Here is a 12,526-nt window from a genome sequence, read left to right on the forward strand (position 1 = left end):
AACCTGACTGGAAACGAGCGAAACTACGGAAAAGCAGGCCTGGGAGAAGCCCTCGTATCAATAATAATAATAATAATAATGGCATTTATTAAGCACTTACTATGTGCAAAGCAGTGCTCTGCACATAGTAAGCACTCAATAAATATGATTGATTGATTGATTCTAAGTGCAAGGGTCATCCTGTCCCTCCCTTTCATTCATTCATTCATTCAATCGTATTGAGCATTTACTGTGTGCAGAGCACTGTACTAAGCGCTTGGGAAGTACAAGTTGGCAACATATAAAGACGGTTCCTACCCAACAGCAGGCTCACAGTCTAGAAGGGGGAGACAGACAACAAAACAAAACATATTAACAAAATAAAATAAATAGAATAAATATGTACAAATAAAATAAATAAATAGAGTAATAAATACATATATACAGGTGCTGTGGGGAGGGGAAGGAGGTAAGTTGGGGAGGGAAAGGAGGGGGAGAGGAAGGAGGGGGCTCAGTCTGGGAAGGCCTCCTGGAGGAGATGAGCTCTCAGTAGCTCTCCCTCTGCTCCCGCCAATCGAGGAGCGCCCCACATTAACCTCTCAATAAAGGGTATTTATTGAGCCCTTACTGTCCACTGTCGAATGTAAAATTAATAATAATAATGGCATTTTATTAAGCGCTTACTGTGTGTAAAGCACTGTTCTAAGCACTGGGGGGTATACAAGGTGATCAGGTTGTCCCATGGGGGGCTCACAGTCTTAATCCCTATTTTCCAGATGAGGTAACTGAGGCACAGAGAATAATAATAATAATAATAATGGCATTTATTAAGCACTTACTATGTGCAAAGCACTGTTCTAAGCGCTGGGGAGGTTACAAGGTGATCAGGTTGTCCCACGAGGGGTTCACAGTCTTAATCCCCATTTTCCAAATGAGGTAACTGAGACACAGAGAAGTGAAGTGACTTGCCCAAAGTCACACAGCTGACAAGTGGCATAGCCGGAATTTGAACCCATGACCTCTGACTCCAAAGCCCGTGTTCTTTCCACTGAGCCACGCTGCTTCTGAGTTATGCCTGTTCGTTGCTCTACATGGTCAACGAGAGGCGTGCGTGCATGATCCAGATGGTCTCCAAATTTTATTCTGCAGAATGGTCAAACACCACACCTCGGGATGTGATTAGTCTAACACCCCAAAGACACTTTTTAGGGTACATTTATACCCAAACAATAGCCCCCCTTCCCCACCCCCCGCACATGCACATTTTAATCACTGACACAGGCATCTTGATTCTCAAATAAGGTTATCTTAGGCCCAGGGCTTGTTGACACACTCTGAATGGTCAGCAGTAAAATTCAGCAACTACAAAGGATTCTCTAAAGCAGACGGAACTTTTTCTGCATTGACAATTTAAAAGTTAACTTTTCCTATTGACATCTTAAAAGTTCTCAACATATTCCTCAGTGTTCCTCAAATTGTGTTACTTCAGCTAAGGCTATGTTTCCACAAAATGGCCTGCACTGTACTTGCCACGCTGCAGAGGGCTGTCATTCAATCATTCATTCAATCATATTTATTGAGCACTAACTGTGTGCAGAGCACTGTACTAAGGCACTGTCCTCCTAGGTTGTGAGCCCCCTATCAGGGACCATGTCTAGTTCTCACCTGTGTATTAATCTTGGTAATATAATATTAAATTGGGAAGCAGCATGGCCTAGTGAGAAGCAGCGTGGCTTGGTGGAAAAAGCACGGGCTCAGGAGTCAGAGGACGTGGTTTCTAATCTCAGCCCTGCCATTTGTCTGCTGTGTGACTTTGGGCAAGCTATTAACTTCTCAATGCCTCAGTTACCTCATCTGTAAAATGGGGATTTTATGAGTGTGAGCCCCACATGGGACAACATGATTATCTACCCCAACGCTTAGACTGTGCCTCATTTTTGCCTTTCCCCTGGCCTGGAATGCCCTCCCTCCACAGATCTGCCAAACTAGCTCTCTCCCTCCCTTCAAAGCCCTATTGAGAGCTCGCCTCTTCCAGGAGGCCTTCCCAGACTGAGCCCCCCTTTTCTTCTCCTCCTCCTCTCCCCATCACCCCCCCCCCCGCTTTACCTCCTTCCCCTCCCCACAGCACTTGTATATATTTGTACAATTTTATTACTCTATTTTACTTGTACATATTTACTACTCATTAATGATGTGCATATAGCTAAATTCTATTTATTCTGTTGGTTTTGACACCTGTCTATATGTTTTGTTTTGTTGTCTGTCTTCCCCTTCTATACTGTGAGCCCATTGTTGGGTAGGGACTGTCTCTATGTGTTGCCGATTTGTACTTCCCAAATGCTAGTACAGTGCTCTGCACCCAGTAAGCACTCAATAAATATGATTGAATGAATGAATGCTTGGCACATAATAAGCGCTTAACAAATACTACCATTATTATTATTAATAGCAGATTGAGCACTGCCCTGGGTGTCAGAAGGGTTTCTAAAATGTAAGCTCATCTTCTAGACTAAAATTGTTGTGAGCAAGGTATGTGTATATCAACTTTTTTATATTGTTACATTATATTCTCCCAGTGCTTAGTACACTTATGGGCAGAGAAATTGTCTGCTAATTCTGTTGTATTCTACTTTTCCAAGTGCTTAGTACAGTGCTCTGCACATAAGTGCTCAATAAATAACAATTGATTGAAGGACCTGGATTGCTTTGCACACAAGAAGCACTCAGTAAATACAGTTGATTGAAGGACCTGGGTTCTAATCCCAGCTCTGCCACGTGTCTGCAGTGTGACCTTGAGCAAGTCACTTGAGCAAGGCCTCAGTTACCTCATCTGTATCAACCTTCTCACTTGCCTCCTCTCTCACACTTCTCCCCATAAAGCTGTATTACTCCCCCACAGAGACCTCCACTCTCTCAACCGCATCCATTTCTCTCAGCTCTTCACTGCTCACCTAGCCTCCCTACCCACTCTACCCACTCTTGATGACCAAATAGGTGCTCTCAACGCTACCTTTCTACCCAACTCAACTCACTCGCTCCCCCATCCTTTTGTTGCTCTCGCACCACTAACCCACAGCCCTGGATCACCTTCACTGTCCACCTCCTTCACTCTTATGCTCGAGCCTCTGAACGCTGCTGGCGGAAATCTAAACACCAGGCCAAACTTGTCCGCTCTAAGTTTATCCTTTCTTGCCGTAACTCTGCCTTCTCCTTTGCCCAGCAAAACTATTTCCCTTCCCTTATTGACACCCATGCCCATCACCCTCATCAGTTGTTTTGGACATCTAACTCCCTCCTCAGGCCCCCTGTTCCTCCCCCTCTCCCATCTCTCACCCCCAATGATCTGGCCACCTACTGTATTAGGAAAATTAACACCATCAGGTCTGAGCTCCCCAAAGTCACCCCTCTCCCTTCTCCATCCCTCCTCCTCTCGACTCCCTCTTCTATGTTCACATCCTTCCTGGCAGTATCCTCAGAGATTTCCTCCCTCCTCTCAAGTGCCATCCCTCCACATGTGTTTCAGGCCCCATTCCATCCCATCTTATAAAGACACTTTCCCCTTCCCTCCTCCCCTCCTTAACTTCCATCTTCAACCACTTTCCAACGGCTTCATCCCCTTTAAAGAAGCAGCGGGGCTCAGTGGAAAGAGCTTGGGCTTTGGAGTCAGAGGTCATGGGTTTAAATCCCGGCTCTGCCAATTGTCAGCTGTGTGACTTTGGGCAAGTCACTTAACTTCTCTGGGCCTCAGTTACCTCTTCTGTAAAATGGGGATTAAAACTGTGAGCCCCACGTGGGACAACCTGATCACCTTGTATCCCCCCAGCGCTTAGAACAGTGCTTTGCACATAGTAAGCGCTTAACAAAATGCTATCATTATTATTTAAACATGCACTTAAGCACTTAATACAGTGCTCTGCACAAAGGAAGCACTTAATAAATACCGTTGATCGATTATTGATTGAATCCCCATTTTGCAGATTGGGGAACTGCGGCACAGAGAAGTCAAATGACTTGCTCAGAGTCACACAGCCGTAAGTGATGGAGTGAGGATTAGAACTCAGCTCCCCTGCTTCTAGACTGTGAGCCCACTGTTGGGTAGGGACCGTCTCTATATGTTGCCAACTTGTACTTCCCAAGTGCTTAGTACAGTGCTCTGCACACAGTAAGCGCTCAATAAATACGATTGAATGAATCAATGAAGGAATGATTCCCAGGGCTGTGCTCTTTCCATAAGGCTATGCTGCTTCCTGTGGTCTGTATAAACACTTGGGAGAGTACAATATTAACAAAATTGGTAGACACATTCCCTCTCCCAAGGAGCTTACGATCTAAAGGGAGAGACAGATATTGCCCAAAGTCTCACAGCAGACAAGTGGCCGAGCTGGGATTAGAACCCACGACCTCTGACTCCCAAACCCATGCTCTTTCCAGTGAGCCATGCTGCTTCCTCATAGAATGTGAGGAATCATTGCTTGTTGCAGAGGGAAATGGGAAGCCATGTCTCAGATGAAGAGGCCGCACCTTTTCAATCAGTCCTCATCCAGAAGCTTCTCCATCTTCTAGACTGTAAGCTTATTGTGGACAGGGAATGTGTCTATTTATTGTTGTGTTATACTTTCCTAAGCGCTTAGTACAGTGCTCTGCACACAGTAAGTGCTCAATAAATACAAATGACTGACTGACTCGACTATCCTGATTGCTCTCTTTTGTCCTTTCTCCAGCTCTATTATGTCCTCCCAAACAGAGGTGGGAGAAATGACTTATGTACATATATGTAATTTGATTTATCCCTTTGCTCTTCCCCCCATCAGCCCCAAAGCACTTATTTACATGTCTGTAATTTTATTTGTATTCATATCTGTCTCCCTGAAGCTAGACAGTGAGCTCCTTGTGAGCAGGGAATTTCACTGTTTATTGTTGTATTGTACTTTCCCACGCACTTAGTACAGTGCTCTGCACACAGTAAGCACTCAATAAATACAATTGAATGAATGAATGACTGCTCAACTCTCACATCAGGAAACCCTGGAGATGAGGCCCCCTCCTCCATCCTGAAGCCAGTGTCTAAACATAAAGAGCAAGAAGCAGCATGGCCTAGTAACTAGAGCACGGGCTTGGAGCCAGAGGTCATGGGATCTAATCCCAGCCCTGCCACTTGTCTGCTGTGTGACCTTGGGCAAGCCACATAACATCTCTGTGCCTCAGTTACCTCATCTGTAAAATGGGGATTAAGACTGTGAGCCCCACGTGGGACAACCTGATTACTTTGTATCCCCCACAGCACTTAGAACAGTGCAGGAGAAGCAGCATGGCTTAATGGAAAGAGCCCAGGCTTTGGAGTCAGAGGTCATGGGTTCAAATCCCTGCTCTGCCAGTTGTCAGCTGTGTGACTTTGGGCAAGTCACTTAACTTCTCTGGGCCTCAGTTCCCTCATCTGTAAAATGGGGATTAAGACTGTGAGCCCTCTGTGGGACAACCTGATCACCTTGTAACCTCCCCAGTGCTTAGAACAGTGCTTTGCACATAGTAAGGGCTTAATAAATGTCATTATTATTATTATTTATTTATTATTATGCCACATAGTAAGTGCTTAACGAATACCATAATTATTATTATTGTTATTATTATGTGGGACAGGGAACTGTGTTCAACTTGATTACCTTGTACCTATCCTAGTGCTTCAAACAGTGCTTGGCACACAGTAAGCACTTAACAAATACTATTATTATTATTATTATTTTATTGAGGCCATCCATTTGACAGTGGGGCCCCCATGGGACAGGGATTGTGTGAGTCCTGATTACCTTCTGTCTATTTCAGCACATAGTACAGTGCTTGGCACAGAGTAAGTTCTTCTTATTATCATCATCATCATCAATCGTATTTATTGTGCGCTTACTGTGTGCAGAGCACTGTACTAAGCGTTTGGGAAGTACAAGCTGGCAACATATAGAGACAGTCCCTACCCAACAGTGGGCTCACAGTCTAAAAGGGGGAGACAAAACCAAACATACTAACAAAATAAAATAAATAGAATAGATATGTACAAGTAAAATAAATAGAGTAATAAATTACTACTACTAATAATAATAATGGTATTTATTAAGCACTTACTATGTGCCAAGCACTGTACTATGTGATGAAATAGACAGAAGGTAATCAGGTTGCCCGACCTGGGGCTCACAGTCTTAATTTCCATTTTACAGATGAGGGAACTGAGGCACAGAGAAGTTAAGTGGCTTGCCCAAGGTCACACAGCAGACAAGTAGAGGGGCCGGGATTAGTACCCACGACCTTCTGACTCCCAAGCCCTGGCTCTTTCCACTAAGCCATGCTGCTTCTCCCACTAAGCCACACTTAACAAATATGATAATGATTCTTATCATTGTTATTATAATAGTAACAACAATACTATTATATGATTATTGATGACGATGTTATGATTCTATGATTAGAGAAGCAGCGTGGCATAGTGGAAAGGGCAGGGGCTTGGGAGTCAGAGGTCATGGGTTCAAATGCCGACTCCGACAATTGTCAACTGTGTGACCTTGGGCAAGTCACTTCACTTCTCTGGGCCTCAGTTCCCTCATCTGTAAAATGGGGATTAAGACTGTGAGCCCCACGTGGGACAACCTGATCACCTTGTATCCTCAACAGGGCTTAGAACAGTGCTTTGCACATAATAAGCGCTCAACAAACGCCATCATTTTTTTAAATAATAATAACAATAATAATAGCCCGCCTGTTCCAACACTGAATTCCCCTTGATGGGGAGGAAGGTTTTTTTTTTCAGACTCTAACCGAACAATTTAAAGCTTTTTTCTCCTAGGTCAGGAGAGGTAACCTCATTTATATACGTCTGTTCCTGTCCATCTCCCCCTCTAGACTGTCGGCTGGTTGTGGGCAGGGAATGGGTCCGTCGACTGTTCCGTCGTCCTCTGCCAAGCGTTGAGTACAGTGCTCTGCACGCCTGGTAATTCCTCACCCTGGGCTTCAAGGCTGTCCATCCCCTCGCCCCCTCCTGCCTCACCTCCCTTCTCTCCTTCTCCAGCCCAGCCCGCACCCTCCGCTCCTCTGCCACCGCTAATCTCCTCACCGTACCTCGTTCTCACCTGTCCCGCCATCGACCCCCGGCCCACGTCATCCCCCGGGCCTGGAATGCCCCCAGTCCCTCTGCCCATCCGCCCAGCTAGCTCTCTTCCTCCCTTCAAGGTCCTACTGAGAGCTCACCTCCTCCAGGAGGCCTTCCCACACTCAGCCCCTTCCTTCCTCTCCCCCTCCTCCCCCCTCCATCCCCCCATCTTACCTCCTTCCCTTCCCCACAGCACCTGTATATATGTATATATGTCTGTCCATATTTATTACTCTATTTATTTATTTTACTTGTACATATCTATTCTATTTATTTTATTTTGTTAGTATGTTTGGTTTTGTTCTCTGTCTCCCCCTTTTAGACTGTGAGCCCACTGTTGGGTAGGGACTGTCTCTATATGTTGCCAACTTGTACTTCCCAAGCGCTTAGTACAGTGCTCTGCACACACTAAGCGCTCAATAAATACGATTGATGATGATGATTTCTGGGCCCCAATCCGCTCCTCTGGTGGCCCCCGCACCCGCCTGCTGCCACCCTGTGGCTCCGGAGGGAATTTCAGCTCTGAGGTCTGGGCTGAGATTCATTCACTCACCCGGTCGTATTTATTGAGCGCTTACTGTGTGCCGAGCACTGTACTAAGCGCTTGGGAAATACAAATCGGCAACATATAGAGACGGTCCCTACCGAACAACGGGCTCACACTCTGGCTGCCTCCGCTGGTATTAATTGTTAATTTGGTATTTGTCAAGCGCTAATTATGTGCCAAGCACTGTCCTAAGCGCTGGGACAGATACTGTTTTCCACCCTAGCCGCGTACTCCAGCAGAAGCGGCATTGACTGCATTTTCCCTAAAGGCTTAGCATAACCACCAAGCTAGCTCTCTTCCTCCCTTCAAAGCCCTGAGAGCTCACCTCCTCCAGGAGGCCTTCCCAGACTGAGCCCCCTCCTTCCTCTCCCCATCCCCCCGGCCCTACCTCCTTCCCCTCCCCACAGCACCTATATATATGTCTGTACAGATTTATTACTCTATTTTACTTGTACATATTTACTATTCTATTTATTTTATTTTGTTAATATGTGTTTTGTTGTCTGTCTCCCCCTTCTAGACTGTGAGCCCGCTGTTGGGTAGGGACCGTCTCTATATGTTGCCAACTTGGACTTCCCAAGCGCTTAGTACAGTGCTCTGCACACAGTAAGCGCTCAATAAATACGATTGATTGAATGAATGAATGAATGAATGAATGAATGAGTGAATGAATGAATGAACCGACTCCATTGTAAGCAGGGTTTAACGGCAGAGTATGTGAGGGATAGGCGCGGCCTCTTGGAAGATTCTGTAATCGAGGAGGGCTGACTGATCTAATTAATTAATTAATTAATTATGGCATTTATTAAGCGCTTACTATGTGCAGAGCACTGTTTTAAGTGCTGGGGAGGTTACAAGGCAATCAGGTTGTCCCACAGGGGGTTCACAGTCTTCATCCCCATTTTACAGATGAGGTAACTGAGGCACAGAGAAGTGAAGTGACTTGCCCAAAGTCACACAGCTGACAATTGGCGGAGTCGGGATTTGAACCCGTGACCTCTGACTCCAAAGCCCGGGCTCTTTCCACTGAGCCATGCTGCTTCTGAAAGCGGCTAGTCCCTGTCTAAAACGACCCCATCCTGTGTGGGAGGTGGCTCCTGCTAACATCTCCTCACAACAGTGTGCCAAAGTTTCGCACGCCTGGGAATCCTTTGTGTGGCTCTGATGAGGAACCAAATAAAAGGGAAGAAGCGGCTGGAATAGGGGCTGTTTGTCCCTCGTACCTCTCCGGAGATGAACGGGGGCGCAGTCACCTTTTCTACCTCTACTGCTCTATCTGAACTCATGTCTCCGGGTCATTTTTCCTATCTGTGTCACCACCTTGGGTCCTCGAACCCGTGGCCGATTTACACCGGTTAATTTATTTTGCCCCCTACTTGTCGATAACAGATGCAAGGTAATCAGGTTTCCCCACGGGGGGCTCACAGTCTTAATCCAGATTTAAGAGAAGCAGCATGGCTCAGTGGAAAGAGCATGGGTTTTGGAGTCAGAGGTCTAGGGTTCAAATCCCACTCCACCAGCTGTCAGCTGTGTGACTTTGGGCAAGTCACTTCACTTCTCTGGGCCTCGGTTACCTCATCTGCAAAATGGGGATTAAAACTGTGAGCCCCCCTGTGGGACAACCTGATCACCTTGTAACCTCCCCAGCGCTTAGAACGGTGCTTTGCACATAGTAAGCGCTTAACAAATACCATCATTATTATAGAGAAGCAGTGTGGGTCAGTGGAAAGAGTCCGGGCTTTGGAGTCAGAGGTCATGGGTTCAAATCCCGGCTCCGCCAACTGTCAGCTGTGTGACTTTGGAAAAGTCACTTCACTTCTCTGGGCCTCAGTTCCCTCATCTGTAAAATGGGGATTAAGACTATGAGCCCCCCTGTGGGACAACCTCATCACCTTGTAACCTCCCCAGCGCTTAGAACAGTGCTTTGCACATAGTAAGCACTTAATAAATGCCATCATTATTATTAATCCCCATTTTCCAGATGAGATAACTGAGGCACAGAGAAGTTAAGTGGCTTGCCCAAGATCACAAAACAGACAAGTGGCGGAGCTGGAATTAGAACCCGCGACCTCTGACTCCCAAGCCTGTGCTCTTTCCACTAAGCCACGCTGCTTCTCATCAACTGGTGGGATGGCAGCAGCAGAGGATTAAATCTCCTAACTCTCCTAACAACCGATCAGTCAATCAATGGTATTTATTGAGCGCCCACTATGCCCAGAGCACTGTACTAAGCCCTTGAACCAATGGTATTGAACTGAGCCCTGGCTCTGTGCAGAACACTGTACCTTGTTATATTGTACTCTCACAAGTGCTTAGTACAGTGCTCTCTGCGCACAGTAAGCAATCAATAAATATGATTGACTGACCTAGAATTTGAGTCGGTGAACTTGGTGGGGTACACCTGAGAAGGAGGGTGACGTAGTGGAGAGAGCATGCCCCTGGGAGTCAGAGAACCGGGATTCTAATCACTAATAATAACAATAATAATAATAATAGTAATTATGGTATTATTCATTAAGCGCTAAGTGCCAAGCACTGTTCTAAGCACTGGGGTAGATACAGAGTGATCAGGTTGTCCCATGTGGGGCTCACACTTTTAATCCCCATTTTACAGATGAGGTAACTGAAGCACAGATAAGTGACTTGCCCAAGGTCACACAGCAAAGTCATGTACCTGCTGTGAGTCACTTAACTTCTCTGTGCCTCAGTTTCCTCATCTGTAGAATGGGGATTCAATACCTGTTCTCCCTCCTGCTTAAGCTATGAGCACTACATGGGAAAGGGATTGTCAGACCTGATTAACTTGTACCTAATAATAATGATGGTATTTGTTAAGTGCTTAATATGTGTCAGGCACAGTGCTTCATGTAGAGTAAGGACTTAACAAATACCACATTATTATTAGGACAATAGAGTTGATAGATATGATCCCCGCCCTCCAGGAGCTTACAATCTAAAATAACCTACAGATAGGAGGAAACAGTAGAATATAAGGAATCAATCAATCAATCGTATTTATTGAGTGTTTACTATGTGCCAAGCACCGTACAAAGGACTTGGGAGAGTACGATATAACAAAATCGGTAGATGCATTCCCTGCTCATGATGTGTTTACAGTCTAGAGGGGCAAACAGACATTAATATATATAATTTAAAATATATACTTTGAAGATATGTACATAAGCGCTGTGGGATTGGGGGTGGGGTGCATATTGAGTGGCCAAAGGTCAAAGATTGAACTGCACAGACGACAGAGAAGGAAGAGCAAGCTGGGGAAAAGAGGGCTAAATTGGGGAAAGGTTTTTGGAGGAGATGTGCTCTTGGGAATGCTTCAAAGGTGGAGAGAGTGGTGTTCTGGCGTATATGGAGGGGGAAGGAGTTTCAGGCTAGGGGGATAACATGGGAGAGAGAGAGGTGGCAAGAAAGACAAGATTGGGGCACAGTGAGGAAGTTGGCTCTAGAAGAGCGGAGCATGAGGGCTGGGCTGTAGTAGGAGATGAGTTGGGATGAAACAAGCTGATTGAGTGCTTTAAAGCCGATGGTATGGAGTTTCTGTTTGATGCAGAAGTGGATGGACAGCCATTGGAGCTTCTTGAGGAGCAGGGAGTCATGAACTGAACGCTTTTGTTGAAAAATGAACCGTGTAACAGAGTGAAGTATGTTTTGAATGTTTTAAAAAGGAATGAAGGGATGGAGTTAGAAGCACAGGTGGAGGGAGTTGATTTAGTAGATTTAGATTTAGTAGATTCTAGACTGTGAGCCCATTGTCGGGTAGGGACTGTCTCTATATGTTGCCAACTTGTACTTCCCAAGCGCTTAGTACAGTGCTCTGCACATAGTAAGCATTCAATAATACGATTGAACGAATGGATGAATTTAGAGTACCTACCCCAGTGCTTGGAACAGTGCTTGGCACATAGTAAGCTCTTAACAAATACCATCATTATTATTTAGAGAGGAGGTGAGAGATCTAATCTTGAGTTACCGCAGGGAACATAGGGAGAGTCGAAGAGGGTGGAGGAAGAGAGGGGGATTAGAGAGGAGCAGGGAAGATTTCAGGATCACACTTGATGGTTTCAATTTTGTTGATGAAATAGGTAGCCAGGTAATCTGGGGAAAAAGATGGTGGAGGCAGGACAGGAGGATATATAGACAGCTCTGTGGGCAGGAATATGTCTGTTTGTTGTTATATTGTACTTTCCCAAGTGCTTAGTATAGTGCTTTGCACTATAGCACTCAATAAATACGATTGAATGAATGAAGTGACACAGAAGTGCCTTAAATGGCAGTTGGGGGAGGAATAGGATGGGGAGATGAGAGATGAATTAGGGAAGGCCTTCTGGAGGAGATGGGATTTCAGACAGGCTTTGAAGATGAGGAGAGCAGTGGTCTCCTGGGTTATGAAGGGGGAGGGAGTAGGGTGGTAGCAGCGTGGCTCAGTGGAAATGATGATGATGATGATGATGGCATTTATTAAGCGCTTACTATGTGCCAAGCACTGTTCTAAGTGCTGGGGAGGTTAACAAGGTGATCAGGTGGTCCCGAGGTCATGGGTTCAAATTCCAACTCCACCGCTTGTCAGCTGTGTGACTTTGGGCAAGTCACTTAACTTCTCTGGGCCTCAGTTACCTCATCAGTAAAATGGGGATTAAGACTGTGAGCCCCACCATGGAACAACCTGATCACCTTGTAACCTCCCCAGTGCTTAGAACAGTGCTTGGCACATAGTAAGTGCTTAATAAATGCCATTATTATTATTATTATTATTATTAGAGGGGTGAAGTATGTGGCTGGCTTGTGGTGGAAAGAGAACAAGGATAGGTAACCAGGAGAGGGCTGATTTTTTTGTTTAAATGGTATTTGTTAGC

The sequence above is a fragment of the Tachyglossus aculeatus genome, chromosome 2 (genome assembly GCF_015852505.1).
Source record: "Tachyglossus aculeatus isolate mTacAcu1 chromosome 2, mTacAcu1.pri, whole genome shotgun sequence".
In the NCBI taxonomy this organism is placed as follows: domain Eukaryota; kingdom Metazoa; phylum Chordata; class Mammalia; order Monotremata; family Tachyglossidae; genus Tachyglossus; species Tachyglossus aculeatus.